Here is an 18534-nt window from a genome sequence, read left to right on the forward strand (position 1 = left end):
TTTAGTAGATGAGGGGGTTTCACCATCTTGGCCAGGCTCATCTTGAACTCCTGAGCTCCTGATCCACCCACCTCTGCCTCCCAAAGTGCTGGAATTACAAGTATGAGGCCACGGTGCCCAGCCTATTTTATTTTATTTACTTACTTATTTATTTATGAGACAGAGTCACTCCCCTTCCTTATCCTGTAGGCTGCAATGCAGTGGTGCAAGCTTGGGTTCACTGCAGTCTCCACCTCCCCATTTCAAGCAATTCTCCTGCCTCAGCCTCCCAAGTAGCTGAGATTACAGGTATGCACCACCATGCCCAGCTAATTTTTCTATTTTTAGTAAAGAAGAGGTTTTGCCATGTTGGCCAAGCTGATCTGAAACTCTTGATCTCAAAGGATGCACCTGCCTTGGCCTCCCAAAGTGCTGGGATCACAGGTGTGAGCCACTGCACCCAGCCAGGAAAAGTCTTCTTAAAGATACACGTATGTAGTAAAATGCATATCCCAACACAAACGTCGTTGTAGCTGTTGATGTGTGTCTTAAGCCTGAGGTAGGGAGGTTTGGTAGGTGGAAGTTACTCACCATCTCCTTTCTCACAGCATATGGTACATGGAAGAGAAGATTTTGGCTTTAGAATTTCACTGTGACTGTCCTGCTTAATCCATGGTCATGGGCCTTTAGTACCAAATTTACTTGAATATCTTGTGAAATTATTTATGCAGAAAGAAAGAATGAGGAATCTTGGATAATGGGAAAGCAACCGGCAAGTTTTGCAAAAACTCCAACATGGGTGGTTTATAACTAATTGGAAAAAGTGTCTCATCTCAGTTGACTTAATCCTTTTTGCAGTGCTGGGAGCCTTAAGTGTTCCCAGAAGGTTTAAGGAACATAATCAACTCCCAAGGTGGTCAGCACAGTGACAAAAAAGGACAAAGGGCTCTGCCTGCATCTGAGGGTCCTTCAGTCATGGCCAGCTCTGTCTAGGAGAGCAAAGACCCTGTCTGTCCTCAGCCTTCCTGGCTATGGCAGGGGCATGGGTTGGGAGAACAGAGCGTGGACACTTGTTCCGGCTGGAAACTTAGCCTTGGAAACAAGGTTCCAGAGGCAGAGTTTGAGACCCAAACAGGAAAAGGAGATGGCCAATGTTGATGCTCTCAGAGCAGAGGGTCCTGAACTTTCTGATTATAAGTGCACTGTCGGGTCCTTATGTACTTTTACAAGGGTATTTTCAGAGACATGGAAGTCAGTGTACCCACTTTCTCTTCCTCATTGGAGTTCTCCGGAAAAGTGTGTTCCCAGGGACAGATGATCTGACGGGGCCATGGCCCCACCAGTGTCCTTAAGACGGAAAGCCCTGTCAGCAGAGGGAACCTCAGCCCCGGCTGATCACACAGGCTACACTAGGCTGGGATCTGCAGACACCAACAGCCTGCCCTAAGGCTCCCAAGTCAGAGAGGCCCAGTCGGTTCCAGTCCTGGTTTTGCTAGCCAGTCTCAGTCCCTGGCTTCGTCTCTTGGGGTGCTGATGCGATGTTGTTTGTGAGATGGAGCAAATGGCATTGCTCCTACCCCCACCAGGGTGGTGTCAGGATGAAATTGAACAGGGAAAGTGCCCTCCCTCAACCCCCATGGACCAGGAGGTGATGCTATTAGAGTTATATGGGTTTGTGGTTTCCCCTTACTGTTTCTGCTTCCTTACTGAAGCCCTGCAAGAGGCTTCATGGGAAAGGAAGGGTCTTTCAGATGCCTGAGTGCAGCTGGGAATGGCTGTTCCCAGTTAGCCAGGCTGGTTGGAGCCCAGGGTGAGTTGGCTGGGTTGTGGGTTTGAACCACCAGAGCCACTGAGGAACAGCTGGCCCGCTGTCAGTGCTGCCAACCATCCTGCAAATGCCACCATTGCTCATTCCTGGGAGACATTCCAGCATTGACCAAAAGGGTTGCTGGGTCTTGTCCTGCTCAGGACAGGCCACTGCAGAGTGATCTGTTGTCATACTATAAGGACAGATCTGGGTCCTGTGCCTCCCAGGGACCCCAAACAGAATGCCCATGACAGGACCCCAGCCCATGGGCACAGCCCCTCTTGTTAGTATTAATTATGCACTTAAGTGAAATGCACCCACTCTTGAAGAGGGGGACAGGCAGTGATTAAAACAGTTGAGGGCAGGTCACCAGGCTGTTTCAGGCTCCATTAGGAAATGGCTCTGAGAGGGTTACTTTAGAGCAAGGGAGAGGTCTCCCTGTTGGAAGGACTCTGTGCTTAGCCAGCCCCTTACTTTAAATCCTGGCCTACTCCAGCCATCCAAGAATCTTCATTAAGTTGCTCTGAAGTAGGAATTGCTACTTAATTTGCATGGATTCACACAAAACAAAAATCAATAATTTTCAGAAATTAAGATTAAAGTAGGCAGGGTGCAGTGGCTCACACTTGTAATCCCAGCACTTTGGGAGGCCGAGGCAGGTGGATCATGAGGTCAGGAGTTTGAGACCAGCCTGGACAACATGGTGAAACCCTGTCTCCACTACAAATAAAAAGCTTAGCTGGGCATGGTAGTGGGCACCTGTAATCCCAGCTACTCAGGATGCTGAGTCAGGAGAATCACTTGAACCCGGGAGGAGGAGGTTGCACTGAGGCAAGATCATGCCATTGCACTCCAGCCTGGGTGACAATGAGAGACTATGTCTCAAAAAAATAAAGATTCAAGCAGCACGGCATTCAAGAAAACATTAGGGACTCTTCTGAGTACGGGGCCCTGGCTGTGGAGTTTGTACACTGGCCCAGGTCTGGAGAGAGTGCAAGGCAGGCAGCTGGCCTGAACCATGTGGGTGAACTGAGTCACCCTGCCCTTTGTGGGGGTGTATGGGGCCCTTTTCTAGGCTGTTGGTCAGGGCAGGGCTGATGACATGAGTGGGGCTTGCCCAGGTCTGGGCTGAATATGATACACTGGGACAAGTTGAAGGGAGGGGGATTGGAGTGGGGTGCTCCAGGGAGCATCATCTCTGTACAACAGGAAGTCCCTGAGCTTGGACACATGACTTAATCATCTGTCACGAGGTTCAGAGCAAAACCTAGAAGGCCAGGCAATGATGCATTGAAACTGTCACTATCCAAGTTAGCATTTTCCAGTATCATTAAAAAATGTTTTGTAGATAAGAGGTCTCACTGTGTTGGCCAGGATGGTCTTGAACTCTTGGTCTCAAGTGATCCTCCTGCCTTAGCCTCCCAAGGTGTTGGGATTACACTCATGAGCCACTGCCCCTGGCCTCCAACACTGTTTGAAAATTTTTGACATGTCTGTGATTTTTTGATGATACCTGTTTTGTTACTTCCATTGGAGAAAATTGACCTGGCCAGCTGAGGTGGCTTACCCCTGTAATCCCAGCACTTTGGAAGGTTGAGGTGGGCAGACCACATGGCGTTTCTACTGTGAGAATTTGAGACCAGTTTGGACAACATGGTGAAACCCCGCCTGTACTAAAAACACAAAAACTAGCCAGGCATGGTGATGGGTGACTGTAATCTCAGCTACTCAGGAGTCTGAGGCAGGAGAATCTTTTGTACCCATGAGATGGAGATTGCAGTGAGCTGAGATTGTGCCACTGCATCACTCCTGCCTGGGCCACATAACAAGACTCTGTCTCAAAAAAAGCAAACAAAAAGAAAAAAGAAAAAAGAAAAACAAAAGACACATCTTCAAAAGCAGATTTTTGTCATTGCCAGGTGACCTTACTAATCACTAACCATGGGCGTACAAGGACAAATGAAATGAGGGCAAAATAATTTATGCCTTGTTTTCTTTGCCTTTGACCTTCAGCCCCATGAATTCCTGCAAATGGTTTGAAGATCCACAGCAAACATTTGAAGACCTTAACTTTTCTGTTTTAAGTGAGATTTCCAAGTGAATTTATGTTGTCTGGAAAGACAATCCCTTTACTGGAGAGCAATTGGGTATTCAAAGAGAATGAGATCAAGTTGCTAAGGACACCCTTGTTTGTAAACTTTGGTTTATGTAAATTATTGGTGAATAAGAAAAATAAGTTTATTCTTTTTTCCAGATGGTAAACCGGAAGGGAAGAGCATTATGGGGTAAAGTGAGTCATGGGGCGTGGGAGGCTCAGATGGAACAGGGCCCTGGGATGCCTGTCTCTCTGACTTGGGACCTCTAATTTACCTACCAGGCTTCAAATTAAAAGACAAAGTTTTCTAATCTGGGTGGGAACAGATAAAAGTTCCTCTGGGAGGATGGATAGTGGGGGGAAGGAGGAAGTTTGCAGAAACTGAAAGAGGACTTCTTTTTGGAGAGAGAGGAAGAAATCGCTTAATTACAAAACCAAAATATCATTTGCAGTGCCTTCCTTTTCCTACCAGTCGTTTAAGAAATTGACATGTAATTCACATACCACAAAATGCAGCAATTTAAAGTGTACCATTCTCCAGTATTTGTTTGTTTTAGAGACGACGTCTTGCTCTATCGCCCAGGCTGAAGTATATGGCTTAATCTCTGTTCACTGCAACCTGCACCTCCCAGATTCAAGCCATTCTCCCATGTCAGGCTCTCAAGTAGCTGGGGTTAAAGGCACCCTCCATCGTGCCTGGCTAATTTTTGTATTTTTAGTAGAGACAAGGTTTCACCATGTTGACCAGGCTGGTCTTGAACTCCTGACCTCAGGTGATCTGCCCACCTTGGCCTCCCAATGTGCTGGGATTGCAGGCCTGAGCCACTGCACCAACCTCATATTCTCAGTTATTAATTGGTCCATCAAAGAAGTAGGAAGCCCATGTATTACTTATCTATTTATCTAATGTTAATAGAGCTTTCTTATAACTAATGTTTACATAGATATCTTTTTTCATGCTGTTGTTTTCATCTTACCTGTGTTTTTGTAATTAAAGGGTGCCTCTTCTACACATTATATAGGTGGGTCATGTTTTTGTTTATGTTTCTTAAAATTCAGTCTCACTATCTCAGTTTCATTTGGAGTGTTTAGTTCACTTACAGTTCAATGGAATTTCTAACCTATGCCATTTGTGTTTTTTTTTTTTTTTTTTTTTTTTTTTTTTGAGACAGTCTCACTCTGTCACCCAGGCTGGAGCGCAGTGATATGATTTCGGCTCACTGCAATCTCCGCCTCCCAGATTCAATTGATTCTCCTGCCTCAGCCTCCTGAGTAGCTGGGATTACAGGTGTGTGCCACTGTGCCTCACTAATTTTTTTAATTTTTTTGTATTTTTAGTAGTGAACCAGCGTGCCTGGCCTATTCTTTTGTGTTTTGTTCCTCCTTTCCTGTCTTCTTTTGGATGAATGGAGTGATTCTTCATGTATCCTTTCATCTCTAGTGGCTTTTTGGCTGTCTTTTTGCTCTGTTTTTGCTATAGATGCTTTCTTTAGCAATTGTTCTAGGGATTACAACACACACCCTGACTTTTCACAGTCCACCTGCAGAGCTTATGACATCACTTCGGCAATAAGACAGTGAAAAGGAATGAAGCACAGATATGGGCCACATGTGGGTGAGCCTGACACTATGCCAAGTCCAAGCAGCCAGTCACCAAGGGCCACATACTGTATCATCCCATTTATATGAAATGTCCAGATGGGAAAATCCAGAGAGACAGGGAGCAGATTACTGGTTACCTAGTGCTGGGGGTGGAAGGAAGAATTGGAAGGGGTGATGATGAAGGATAACAGCGTTCCTTGTTGAAATGAAAATGTTCTAAAATCGATGGTGGTGATGGATGCACCATTCTGTGAGTATACAAAGAGCCACTGATGTTGACACTTTATTTTTATTTATTTATGTGTTTGGAGACAGTCTCACTGAGTTGCCCAAGCTGGAGTCCAGTGGCATGATCTTGACTCACTGCAACCTACACCTCCCAAGTTCAAGTGATTCTTCTGCCTCAGCCACCTGAGTAGCTGGGATTACAGGTATGTGCCACTGCACCTAACTTTTTTTGTTTTTTGAGACAGAGTAGGGCTATGTCATTGAGGCTGGAGTGCAGTGACATGATCTCAGCTCACTGCAACCTCTGCCTTCCAGTTTCAAGAGATTCTCCTGCCTCAGCCTCCCATGTAGCTGGGATTAAAGGTGCTCGACACCACATTGGGCTACTTTTCTGTATTTTTAGAAGAGACCATGTTGGCCAAGTTTGGTCTCGAACTCCTGACTTCAGATGATCTACCCAGCTTGGCCTACCAAAATGCTGGGATTACAGGCCTGAGCCACTGCATCCAACTCCATAAGGTAAATTTATATTTACCTTTTAAGAAACTGCCAAACTGTCTTTTGGAGTGGCCATGCTGTCTTATGTTCCCCCAGCATGTGTGAAGGCTCCACTTCCACACACCCGCACTTGATATTGGTAGTGACATCTTTTTGTTTGCTTTTTGAGATAGAGCCTAACTCTGTCACCCAGGCTGGAGTGCAATCACACAGTCTCAGCTCACTGCAGTCTCTGCCTGCAGGATCAAACAATTCTCCTGCCTCAGCCTCTTGAGTAGCTGGAACTCCAGATGTAGGTCACCATGCCCGGCTAATTTTTTTGTGTTTTTAGTAGAGACAGGGTTTCACTATGATACTCAGGCTGGTCTCAAACTCCTGACCTTGTGATCCACCCACCTTGGCCTTCCAAAGTACTGGGATTACAGGTGTGAGCCACCACATCTGGCTGTGACATCTTTTTAATGTTGAACCTTTCTTGATAACATGTATAGCGTGGCTTTCTTTGCATTCTAAGTGTTTCATTGACCGATTTCTTCATATGGATTGTGTGTGCATATTTTCACATGTTTATTTCTGAGAGTTTTGTTTTTTGGGGGTGTGCTGTTGCAAATGGGATGTTTTCTTCTTTTTTCTAACTGCTTGTTTGTACATAGGAGACTGTCTGAGGCCAGGCTTGGTGGCTGAGGCCTGTAAATCTAGCACTTTGGGAGACTGAGGCAGAAGGATTGCTTGAGCTAAGGAGTTTGAGACCAGCCTGGGCAGCACAGTAAGGCCCCATCACTATTTTTTTTTTTTTTTTTTTTTTTTGACACAGGGTCTTTCTCTGTAGCCCAGGCTGGAGTGCAGTAGTGCAGTTCCGGCTCACTTCAACCTCCACCTCCTAGGTTCAAGAAATTCTCATGCCTCAGCCTCCTGAGTACCTGGTATGACAGGAGTGCTTCACCACACCCAGCTAATTTTTGTATTATTAGTAGAGTCAGCGTTTTGCCATGTTGGCCAGGCTGGTATGGAACTCCTGGCCTCAAGCAATCTGCCTGCCTTGGTCTCCCAAAGTGCTGGGATTACAGGCATGAGCTGTGCCCAGCCCCATCTCTATAATTTAACAACTAAGAAAAAGGAAGGCTGTTTAGTATGTTCCTTTTGTACCTAACTCCTTAGCAAAATCTGTCTGCCTCATTTTTCAGAGTAAATATAACTATTTCACCTTTTGCTTTTTTCTTTAATGTCTTACTTTGCTCCTTGCCTAGTTTCATCAGCTAGGGCCTCCAAAATAATAGTGGTAACAGAAGGCATTCTTTTGTCCCGAAGGTTGATGGAAGCTTCTATTGCTTCCATCCCTTACAAGTGATGCTGGGCTTTGCCTTGATGGGTGTGTGTCTGGGTGTAATTTCATTTATTGTGCATAATTTAAAGAAGTATCACTCTTTCTAATTTGATAACTTTCTTTTATAAATTTTGTAGTCAAATGCATTTTGAACATCTATGGTGATCATGATTTTCAACATACTAATATAAAGGAAATGAAAAGATGTTCTAATTTCAAGCCATCCTCTTCACACTGTACAGGCGTCACTTGGTTTAGGTAAGTTCTTTTTAAGCCCCAGTGGTGTTTATTTGCTAACATATTATTTTGGATTTTCATACATTGATTTTTATGTAAATGTCTTATCTTGTTTTGTTTTAGAGATATGGCCTTGCTCTGATGCCCAGGCTGGAGTGCAGTGATGTGATCACACTTTAATTTTAAACTCCTGGGCTAAAGTGATCCTTCTGCCTCAGCCTCCTGGGTAGCTGACACTACAGGCATGTGCCACCATGTCTGGCTAATTTTTAAATTTTTTGTAGGGACAGAGCCTTGCTATGGTGTCTAGGCATCAGTTCAGTGTACACTGTAGATGTGAACATTTACTGGTTTTTCTGCTGGAACAATTCCCTCTCCCATCTGTTTGTCTTTAAATTCTGGGCATGAACAAACACTCCACCCGCACCTCCTAACTGCAAAATATTGATGTTGTCCAACCTGCCTTGTGAAGGGAGAACTGTTTTTCCCTCTTTGTATGTCTGCTGGTGTCCAGTCCACTGCTATGTTTTTGGTATATACTTGACCCACAGAGTGTGGGAGGCAGGAAGGGAAGGCTTCTGCATTTCCTTTGTGGACCCAACATCATGGATCCATTAAGCATATTGGGAAACCAGCAGGTCAGGTGGCTGCACACTCTAGTTGCATCTGACTCTGAATTGCTCAGGGCCCCCTGCATGCCAGTGATTTGCTTTGCTTTGTGAGTTATCTCTTCACTCATATTCCTGGGCTGAGTTCCCCAAAACAGTGGCTAGCACAGCACCTGTAACAGTTGTGGGTGCATTTCTGATCTTGCATGAGCTGATTTACAGGGTATTTTGAACAGCACCTACCTATTATGGCTTGGGATATGGCTAAAGTTTACTTGACTTTCTTTCATAAAGTAACTGGTAGAATATGTGGCATAAGGCTATTACTACAAAAGCAGAAGTGGTTGGGGGGTAATTGAGCTTGGGCAGCATTGGGAGGCAGACAGGCCTGCATCAGAACTGTCCTGGCCATTTGTAGGTTATATGACCTTGGGGCAATCCCCTCAACTCTCTGAGCCTTGGTTTCTTCCCTCATTAAGGAGATCATCCATTCCTCATTGGACTATTGTAAGGCTTAAGATCAAACATCTTTCATAGCACTTGGAGCACTGCCTGGGCTCCGGGATCTTTAGGCTGTAACCATAGCAAACACTCAGATCCCAGCCACCCACCCTTCTCTTCCCTCCAGCATGGGAATGTGGAGGACCAACCTGCTCATTCCCATTTACCCTGGAGTTTTTTCTTCTGAACTTCATCTAGCACCTGCTGTGCACCAGGGATTCATGGGTGGGGAGGCCAGGGACAGCCAAGTCTGGCATCTGGCCTTCTGCTTGTCTCAGTCCCAATGGCTGACACCTGGTGCTTTGCTCTGGAATCTGGACCCTACAATCTACTACCAAATGCTCAGCCCAAAGAGGGCTCCCCCTATCGGTGAGAAGATTGCATAACTGCCCACGTCTCCCCATCTCTTGAGTTGATGATCAGCCCTAGCAATCCATAGACACATTCTTGGATTCTGCTAGGTTTATTCTTCAGTTGAAAACTCAAAAGAAAAGGTTATGTTCCAAAAGAATGTAAAAAAACTTTGAATGCTCTAGCCTGGGAGCCTGAGTTCACAGGTGCCCCTACCAAAACAGAGGCTCTCGAAAGCCTTCAGTCCCCATGTGTTTACCCCAGAGAGCAGCTCTCCATTGGGCTTCTGAGGAGCTATCAGTTCCCCTCAAAGACGCTCCTGCCTCAGGAGACCCCTGGGTCAGGCAGGGAAAGCCAGGACCGGGCAGCTGAGAACCTGACTTCGTGTCCCCCTGTGCACAGTCAGCGTTCTGAAGCAGTGGCTTCCCACGTGGCTGTTACATAAGTTAATAAATACCTTGGGCATGAACAGGAGCTGGTAGAGCTCTCTCTGCAGGGCTGGGACTCGCTGGCCACGCTGTCTCTTGGTTTACAGTGGAGGTGTGGAGGAAGAGGGAGAATTACTCAGACCGTGGGAGAGTTTCATGTCCTCGGAAGTATTTTGAATGCAATGGCAAACAGCTCTTCTTCCCTGCATTTGAAGCACGTGTGGTTCTGAGTTTCCCAGCATTCCATGCTAGTTATTCTGTCCCAGCCAAGAATCTTGCCCTTGTCAAGGAGCTGGAATTAGAGTAGAAGGTGAAGGAGTTTGAAGTCTTTGGCAGCCTAGTGCTGGCTTAGATGAAATCTCAAACTGAAAAGAAGAGAAGGCAGGCCAGGCTATTGACCCCAGAGGAGAGGGGCCCCTGCTGTTTCCTTGGATAAATTATGTTGGGGCTCCTATTACAGCTCCTGGCCCTCCTTATTAAAAGGACAACTCTCCATCCACTCCCACCCATCTTCCTCTCCTCTTTCTGTAAGAGCAGCAGGCATGGGTCGATGAGTCCCTACACCTGCCAGGCCTTTGCAGGCAGTGGTGTTAGGCCCAGCCTGATGAGTTCCTAGGAAACTGAACAAGCATCTATGGAGCACTCACTCCATGTCAGCCTCTGCCACCAGCACCCTGGAGACAGAAGACCAAGACATACTTCCCAGCCAAGGAGAGGGTGGAACCTTAGCACATGATGCATTGAGAGCTCGGGATGCATCCAACCCAAAGTGCAGGCTAAAGGGAACTCTCACTGTGTGGGTGGGATGTTCAGTACAGCTTGCAGTGGAGGCTGCTCTACTGTTTCCCCAGCAAGTGTGGTGGTCAAGGGCACAGACTGGACACTCAGAGCTACCAGGGTAAGGAAGCGCTCTTCTATCCCTCATCTGCTAGGAGAACTGTTTAAAAGATGGGCTTTATTTAACTTCTTTGAGATGGAGTCTAGCTCTGTCACCCAGACTGGAGTACAGTGGCTCACTGCAACCTCTGCCTCCCAGGATCAAGCAATTCTGCCTCAGCCTCCTGAGCAGCTGAGATTACAGATGCCTGCCACCACACCCAGCTAATTTTTCTATTTTTTTTAGAGATGGGGTATGGTCAGGCTGGTCTCCAACTCTTGAACTCAAGTGATCCACCCGCTTGGCCTCCCAAAGTGCTGAGATTACAGGCATGAGCCACCACACCCTGCCATTTATTTTTTTGAGATGGAGTTTTGCTCTGTTGCCCAGGCTGGAGTGCAGTGGAACAGTATCAGCTCACTGCAATCTCTGCCTGGTGGGTTCAAGTGACTCCCCTGCCTCAGCCTCCTGAGGAGCTGGGACTACAGGCATGAGCCACCATGCCTGGCCAGGAAGTGCCCTTCTGTCCCTCATCTGCTAAGAGCAATGTCTAAAAGATGGGCTTTAGGTGGCCTTTCTGCCATCTCTTTCTACTACATTCTGGTTCTTTTTCAGTATGTAACTTTCAGTAATTAGTAAACTAGCTGATTGGCTAAATTACTAAACTATAAATTTAGTGATTAGTAATTTTAATAATTTCTGGTTCCCTGCTGAAATCTATGATATCTGTCTAATAAGCCTACTATCTGATCTTGTGGGTCTATGTCTATTACTGTCTGTCTGTGCTGGTTTTTACACTTAGAATTTTACCTCCCTAAGAGTGTTTTTTATAACTACGGTGTTCATAATCATATCATCATGCCCAGCATGGAGATGCTCAATAAATATACATTTCAATGTCAAAAATTTTAAATGTGGTAAAACACAAAAAATTTACCACAACCATTTAAAGTACACATTTCCGTGTGAGTACATTCACATTTTTGTGCATCCAAACTCTGGAACTCACTAAATCCTGCCAAACTGAAGCTCTGTCACCATTAAATAAGCCATTACTGCTCCCTCCCAGCTCCTGGCCGCCACCACTCTAATTTCTGCCTCTGTGAATCTGATACTCTGGGTCCTTCCCATAAGTGGAATCATAAAGTATTTCTTTTTGTGACTGCCTTATTTCACTTTGCATAACGTCTTCAAAGTTCATCTGTGTGCTAGCATGTGTCGGGATTTCCTTCCTTTTTAAGGCTGAATAATATTTGACTGTATGGAGAGACCACATTTATCTGTCGGTGGGCACTTGGGTTCCTGCTATTTTTCAGCTCCTATGAATAACGCTGTGCTGAGACCAGTTCAGCCTTGGAGACCCCAACTCATGAGGCACTGAAGGAATTAAGAGACACAGAGATAGCAAAAGGTGAGTTCAGAGTGGAGCACCAGGGGTCTCACAGCATTTCCAGCTGAGAGTCCAGAGCAGACCCTGACCTATGTATTTATTCTGGACTTTCCAGTGACAAGTTTTACAAGCGGATGCTCTGTGTTCTTTCATTGGTTAAAGGTAAACTAACCAGGCAGCTAGTGTGTGTTTACTGTAGGTTAAAGATGAACTAAAAGCACTCTTTACGAGGAACAAAGGAAAGGGTCGCACATCCCGTGTTCGAAGAACTAATTGATCTGGCTTGAGACATGATTATATTGGATGCTGTTTATAATGCTTTGAGCAGTTTGCTGCATTGGGGGCAGTTATCCACTTTGGGGGGCCGACTAGGTTTCCCTTGCCGCCGCTCTTAATGAGATTTCTCAGCAAACAATATGATTGCTCACACATGTCAGAATTTGCTCTCAACGATGCCGCTATGAACATCAGTGTATCAATGTGTGATGCCCTTTGAATTGTAGGGGGTACATACCCAGAAGTGGAAATGCTGAATTATATGGTAATCCTTTGTTTTGAGACAGAGTCTCGCTCTGTCACCCAGGGTGGAATGCAGTGGTGTAATCTCGGCTCCCTGTAACCTCTGCCTTCTGGGTTCAAGCGATTCTTAACCCTCAGCCTCCTGAGTAGCTGGGATTACAGGCCTATACTGCCACACCTGGCTAGTTTTTGTGTTTTTAGTAGAGATGGGTTTCACCACATTGGCCAGACTGGTCTTGAACTCCTGGCCTCAAGTGAGTCACCTACCCCAGCCTCGAAAAGTGCTGGGATTACAAGTGTGTGCCACCACACCTGGCCTGTTTTTAACTTTTCCATGAAAAGTTTAAACACTGTTTTCCATAGCTACCGCTCCATTTTAAACTCCCAGTAAGGGTACACAAGGCTTCCAATCGCTCAGCATCCTCGCTAACACTTTATTTTCTGTATGGATTACAGCCATCTTAATGAGTCTGAGGTGGCCTCTCCAGTGCAGTGGTGCAATCTTGGCTCACTGCAACCTCCACCTCCCAGGTTCAAGCAATTTTCCTTCCTCAGCCTCCTGAACATCTGGGACTTCAGGCACATGGCACCACACCCAGCTAATTTTTCTATTTTTAGTAGAGACGTGGTGTTACTATGTCTGCCAGGCTGGTCTCAAACTCCTGACCTCAAGTGATCCGCCGACCTCGGCCTTTCAGAGTGCTGGGATTACAGGCATGAGCCACCACGCCCAGTCTCTCCACGTGGTTTTGGTTTGTTTCCCTAATAGTGATGGTGAGCATCCTTTTATGTGCTGATTGGCCATTTGCATCTCTTATTTGGTGGACTGTCTATTCACGTCCTTTGCGCATTTTTGAATTGCCTTAGTTGGGTTTTGTTGTTGCATTGTGAGAGTGCTTTATCTATTCTAGATGAGAACTCTTTGACATGTAATTTGCACATCTGTCATTCCATAAGTTGCCTTTTCAGTCTGTTGATAGTATCCTTCGATGCTATCCAATCTGTCTACTTTTCCTTTTGTTGTTTGGGCTTTTGGTGTCATATCCAAGAAATCATTGCCAAAGGAAGCTCTCCTTCTATGTTTTAAGAGTTATCAGCTGGGAACAGTGGCTCCCACCTATAATCCCAGCACATTGGGAGGCCGAAGGGGATGAATCGCGAGGTCAGGAGTTCAAGACCAGCCTGACCAAGATGCCCTGTCTCTACTAAAAATACAAAAATTAGCTAGGCATGGTGATGGGTGCCTGTAATCCCAGCTACTTGGCAGGCTGAGGCAGATAATTGCTTGAACCCAGGAGCCAGAGGTTGCAGTGAACCAAAATCATGCCACTGCACTCCAGCCTCGCTGTCAGAGTGAGACTGTGTCTCAAAAAACAAGATTTGTATAGCTTCCGATCTTACACTTGGGTCTTTGATTCATTATTGAGGTTTTTTTTTAACATGATATAAGGTAAGGCTTTAACTTCATTCTTTTGCCTGTGGATATCTAGTTTTCCCACACCATTTGTTGAAAGACTGTCCCTTTTCTGATTGAAAAATCTTAGCATCCTTATTGAACTCATTTGACCGTATGTGTAAGAGTTTCCTTCTGCACTCCGTATTCCATTCCACTGGTCTCTCTGTATGTCTTTACTGCCATGCCATACTTTTGACCACTGTAGCATTTTTTGTTTTTTGTTTTTGAGACAGAGCCTTGCTCTGTCACCAGGCTGGAGTGCAGTGGTGCAATCTCAGCTCACTGCAACCTCTGCCTCCTGGGTTCAAGGGATTCTTCTGCCTCAGCCTCCCTAGTAGCTGGGACCATTGGCATATGCCACCGCACCTGGCTAATTTTTGTATTTTTAGTAGAGATGAGGTTTCATCTTGTTGGCCAGGATGGTCTTGATCTCTTGACCTTGTGATCTGCCCACCTTGGCCTCCCAAAGTGCTGGAATTACAGGCTTGAGCCACCATGCCCAGCCCACTGTAGCTTTTAATAATACATTTTGAAATTTAGGAGTAAAAGACTTCCAACTTTGTTACTTTTTCAAGATTGATCATTTGGGATCTCTTGAAATTGTGTATAAACTTTACACAATTTATAAGGATGGATTTTTCTATAATTGAAGAAAAAATGTCACTGAGATTTTAAGAGCAATTAAACTAAACCTGTAGATCACTTTGAGTCGTATTGACATCTTAACAAAACTAAGCCTTTTAATACATAAGTATGAGATGCCTTTACATTTGTTACACAACTGGTCTCTGGAACTCAAAATCCTGCCAAAGTCTTTGCCTCCCCATTGAGTTTATTTCTGTTTTATTCTTTTTGATGCTATTGTAAACTGACTTTTTTCTTTTCTTTTTTTTTTAAGATAGTGTCTCACTATGTTGCCAAGTCTAGGGTACAGTGGCTATTCATAGGCATAATCATTATAAAAACTGACAGCATTGACCTCCCAGGCTCGAGTGATTCTCTTGCCTCAGCCTCCCAAGTAGCTGGGATTATAGGCATCCACAACCAAGCCAGCAGGAACTGTTTTCTTAATTTCTTCTTGGATTGTTGATGTTAGTGTGTAGAAATGCGACTGACTTCTGTATGTTGATTTCATAATCCTGAAACTATTTTGTGCAGTCTTCAGGATTTTCTACAAAGAAGATCATGTCATTTGTTAACAGAGAAAATTGTCCTTCTTCCTTTCCAATTTCGATGCCTTTTCTTTTTCCTTTCTTTCTTAATAGCTCTGGCTAGGATTTCCAGTATTATGAAAGCAGGCATACTTATTTATTACTCATCTTGGAAAACTTTGTCTCTTATCATTGAGAATGATACCAGCTGGAGGTTGTTCATATGACCTTTACTACACTGAGGTTGTTTCGATTTCTCATCAGTATGTTTTTAATCATGAAAGGATATTAAACTTCATTAAATGCTTTTTCTGTACTAATTGAAACAAATTCTCATGTGTTTTCTTTCCTTCATTCTGTTAATGTGGTATCTTACCCTAATGTTTATATGGTAACCACATTTCCATTCCAGGAATAAATCTTACTTGATCATGTAAATAATCCTTCTATGATGCTGTTGAATTCTCATTAGTATTTTCTTGAGCACGTTTGCATGTGTATTGATCAGGGATAGTGGTGTGTTTTCTTCTGCTGCTTTGTCTGCCTTTGGTATTAGTAATGCTGGCCTCATAGAATGAGTTTGGAGGTATTCTTTCCTCAGTATTTTGGAAGATGAGCAGGATTGGTATTGATTCTGTAAATGTTTGGTACAAGTCACCCATGAAGCCATCTGTTCTTGTACTTTCTTGTCAAGTTTTTGGTCACTGATTCATCTTCTATTTCATTTATTTCTGTTCTAACCTTTAGTATTTCCTTCCTTCTCCTAGCTTTGGGTTTAGGCTGTTCTTCTCTTTCTAATAATTTAAGGTACAAAGTTAGGATTTCGGTTTGAGAGCTTTTCCTTTTTCTTTTATTTGAGAGAGGGTCTTGCCATTTGCTGAGGTAGTCTCAAACTCCTGGGTTCAAGCAATCTCCTGGCCTCAGCCTTCCAAGTAGGTGGGATTATAGAATAGTGTCACAATGCCTGGCTGCTACTGTTTTTTGTGTGTGTGGTGGGGATGGGGGGAAATGGAGTCTAACTGTGTCTCCCAGGCTGGAGTGTAGTGGTACAATCTTGGCTCACTGCAACCTCCTCCTCATGGGTTCAAATGATTCTCCTGCCTCAGCCTCCCAAGTAGGTGAGATTACAGGTGTTTGCCACCATTCCTGGCTAATTTTATGTTTTTAGTAGAGATGGGGTTTCCCCATGTTATCCAGGCTGGTCTTAAACTCCTGACATCAGGTTATCTGCCTATCTCAGCCTCCCAAAGTGCTGAGATTACAGATGGGAGCCACCATCTCCAGCCATTTTTTTTTTTTTAATGTAAGTGTGTACAGCTATAAATTTCCCTCATAGAACTGCTTTTGCTGCATCACATAAGATTTGATAGGTTGTTTTGTCTCAAAATACTTTATAATTTTCCTTATTATTTTTCTTTGATCCATAGTTTTGTAGTACATTGTTGAGTTCCCAGAGATTTGTGAATATTCCAGTTTTCCTTCTGCTATTATGATTTCAATCCTTTAAAATGTATTAAATCTTGCTTTCAGGCCTAATATATGATCATTCCCAGAGAACATTCCACATTACTTTGAAGAATGTGTATTCTGCTGCTGGGTGAACTCATCTGTGTATGTCTGGTAGGTCCAATTCATCTACAGTATCATTCAAGCTCTCTGTTTCCTTCTTGATCTTCTGTCTGGGTGTTGTATCCATTATTGGAAGTCAGTTATTGGGCCAGGCACAGAGGCTCATGCCTGTAATCCCAGCATTTTGGGACGCAAAGGTGGGTGGATCACTTGAGGTCAGGAGTTCGAGATCAGCCTGGCCAATGTGGTGAATCCCTGTCTCTACTAAAAATAGCTGGGCATGGTGGCATACGCCTGTAATCCCAGCTACTCTGAGGCTGAGACACAGGAGTCACTTGAATTCAGGAGGTTGCAGCTGTGCTCCAGCCTAGGAAACAAAGATTCTGTCTGGAAGAAAAAGAAAAAGTGAGGTGTTGAAATTTCCTAAAATTTTCATAGAACTGTCTGTTTCTCCTTTTATTCTGTCAGTGTTTGCATCATATATTTAGGAGCTCTGAGGAATGTTGCATGTACCTTTATAACTGTTGCATCTTTTTGGTGAATGGACTGTTATTATCTCTTACAACAGCTTTTGACCTTAAGTCTATTTAATCTGAGATTAATCTAGCTCCTCTTTCTTTTTCAATTACCATTTCCATGGAGTATCATCTTTTTTCATCCTATGTGTAAGTCTCTTACTGTCTTTAGGTTGTGGAAATAATTTGCATTTTTAAAGATTATCATCTGATGAAACTCAATAGCCTGGTGGGTGACTGTGCCATGAGGCCCACAGCCAGGGACGAAGGTGAGCTGTTGTTCTGGGAGGACTCCAGCATGCCATTTACGGACCTCCCCGTGCCACTCTGTGGATTGTTTTCTGCATGGCTTATGGTTTGTTTTCTCTCATTTCCTTTCTTCTGCCTTCCTTTGTGTTTGATTTTTTTGTGTGACACACTTAGAATGCCTTCTCACTTCCTTTTGTGTACATTCTGTATTTTCTTTGTAATTACCATGAGGATTATATAAAACATCCTGAAGTTGCAGCAATTGATTTTAAACTAGTAAGTTCAATCACATACAAATACTCTACTCCTTGACAGCTCTGCCATGTCCTATGATGTTGATGTTACAAAGTATATCTATATTTTAGAGAGAGAGTCTCACTCTGTCACTCAGGCTGGAGTGCAGTGTCACTGTCATAGCTCACTGTAACCTGAAGCCCCTGGACTGAAGTGATCCTCCATAGCTGAGACTACAGGTGCACAGCACCATGACCCATTTTTTTAAATAAATTACATATTTAACATAGGCTTATGGTTACACATCTTTTAAATCCAATAAAATAATTAAAATCAGAGATGTGAATCAAAATTCCAATAATACAGGTCTTTATATGTGGCTTCAAATGTCCACCTAGCGTCTTTTCATTTTGACTTGAAGGACTCCCTTTAGTATTTCTTGCAGGACAGGTCCCAACGTAATGAACTGTCTCAGCTTTTGTTTATCTGAGAATGTCTTAATTTCTCTGGTCAGGTGCTAGGTGGAAGGATCACATGAGGTCAAGAGTTCAAGACCAGCCTGGCCAACATGGTGAAACCCCATCTCTACTAAAAATACAAAAACATGGTGGTGGACCCCTGTAATCCCAACGATGTGGGAGGCTGCACCACTGTACTCCAGCCTGGAGGACAGAGCAAGACCCTATCTCAAAAACATAAGTGTCTTAATTTTTTTTCTGATGAGAGTTCATAAGATGACTTTATTTTTATTTTTTTTTTTTAGGTTTTTATTTTTTTTTTTTATTTTATTTATTTATTTATTTATTTATTTATTTATTTATTTATTGCATTTTAGGTTTTGGGGTACATGTGAAAAACATGCAAGGTTGTTGCATAGGTGCATACGTGGCAGTGTGATTTGCTGCCTTACTCCCCT

General features: G+C 44.0%; 1 long non-coding RNA gene across 2 annotated transcripts; it reads left to right on the forward strand.

The window, feature by feature from the left end:
• Nucleotides 1-334: 334 nt before the first annotated feature.
• Nucleotides 335-17417, forward strand: LOC105723048 (uncharacterized). 2 transcript variants are annotated; one of them, XR_010341939.1, is made up of 6 exons: nt 335-470; nt 5799-5914; nt 7671-7791; nt 11852-11946; nt 16582-16671; nt 17308-17417. It is a non-coding gene; the product is annotated as an uncharacterized LOC105723048 (long non-coding RNA). The 2 variants fall into 2 exon arrangements; XR_010341938.1 differs by lacking the exon at nt 335-470 and having other exon boundaries at nt 5579-5914.
• Nucleotides 17418-18534: the final 1117 nt, after the last annotated feature.

This window comes from Aotus nancymaae, unplaced genomic scaffold (genome assembly GCF_030222135.1).
Source record: "Aotus nancymaae isolate 86718 unplaced genomic scaffold, 86718_ANA_hifiasm-v0.15.2.pri h1tg000011l, whole genome shotgun sequence".
Taxonomy (NCBI): domain Eukaryota; kingdom Metazoa; phylum Chordata; class Mammalia; order Primates; family Aotidae; genus Aotus; species Aotus nancymaae.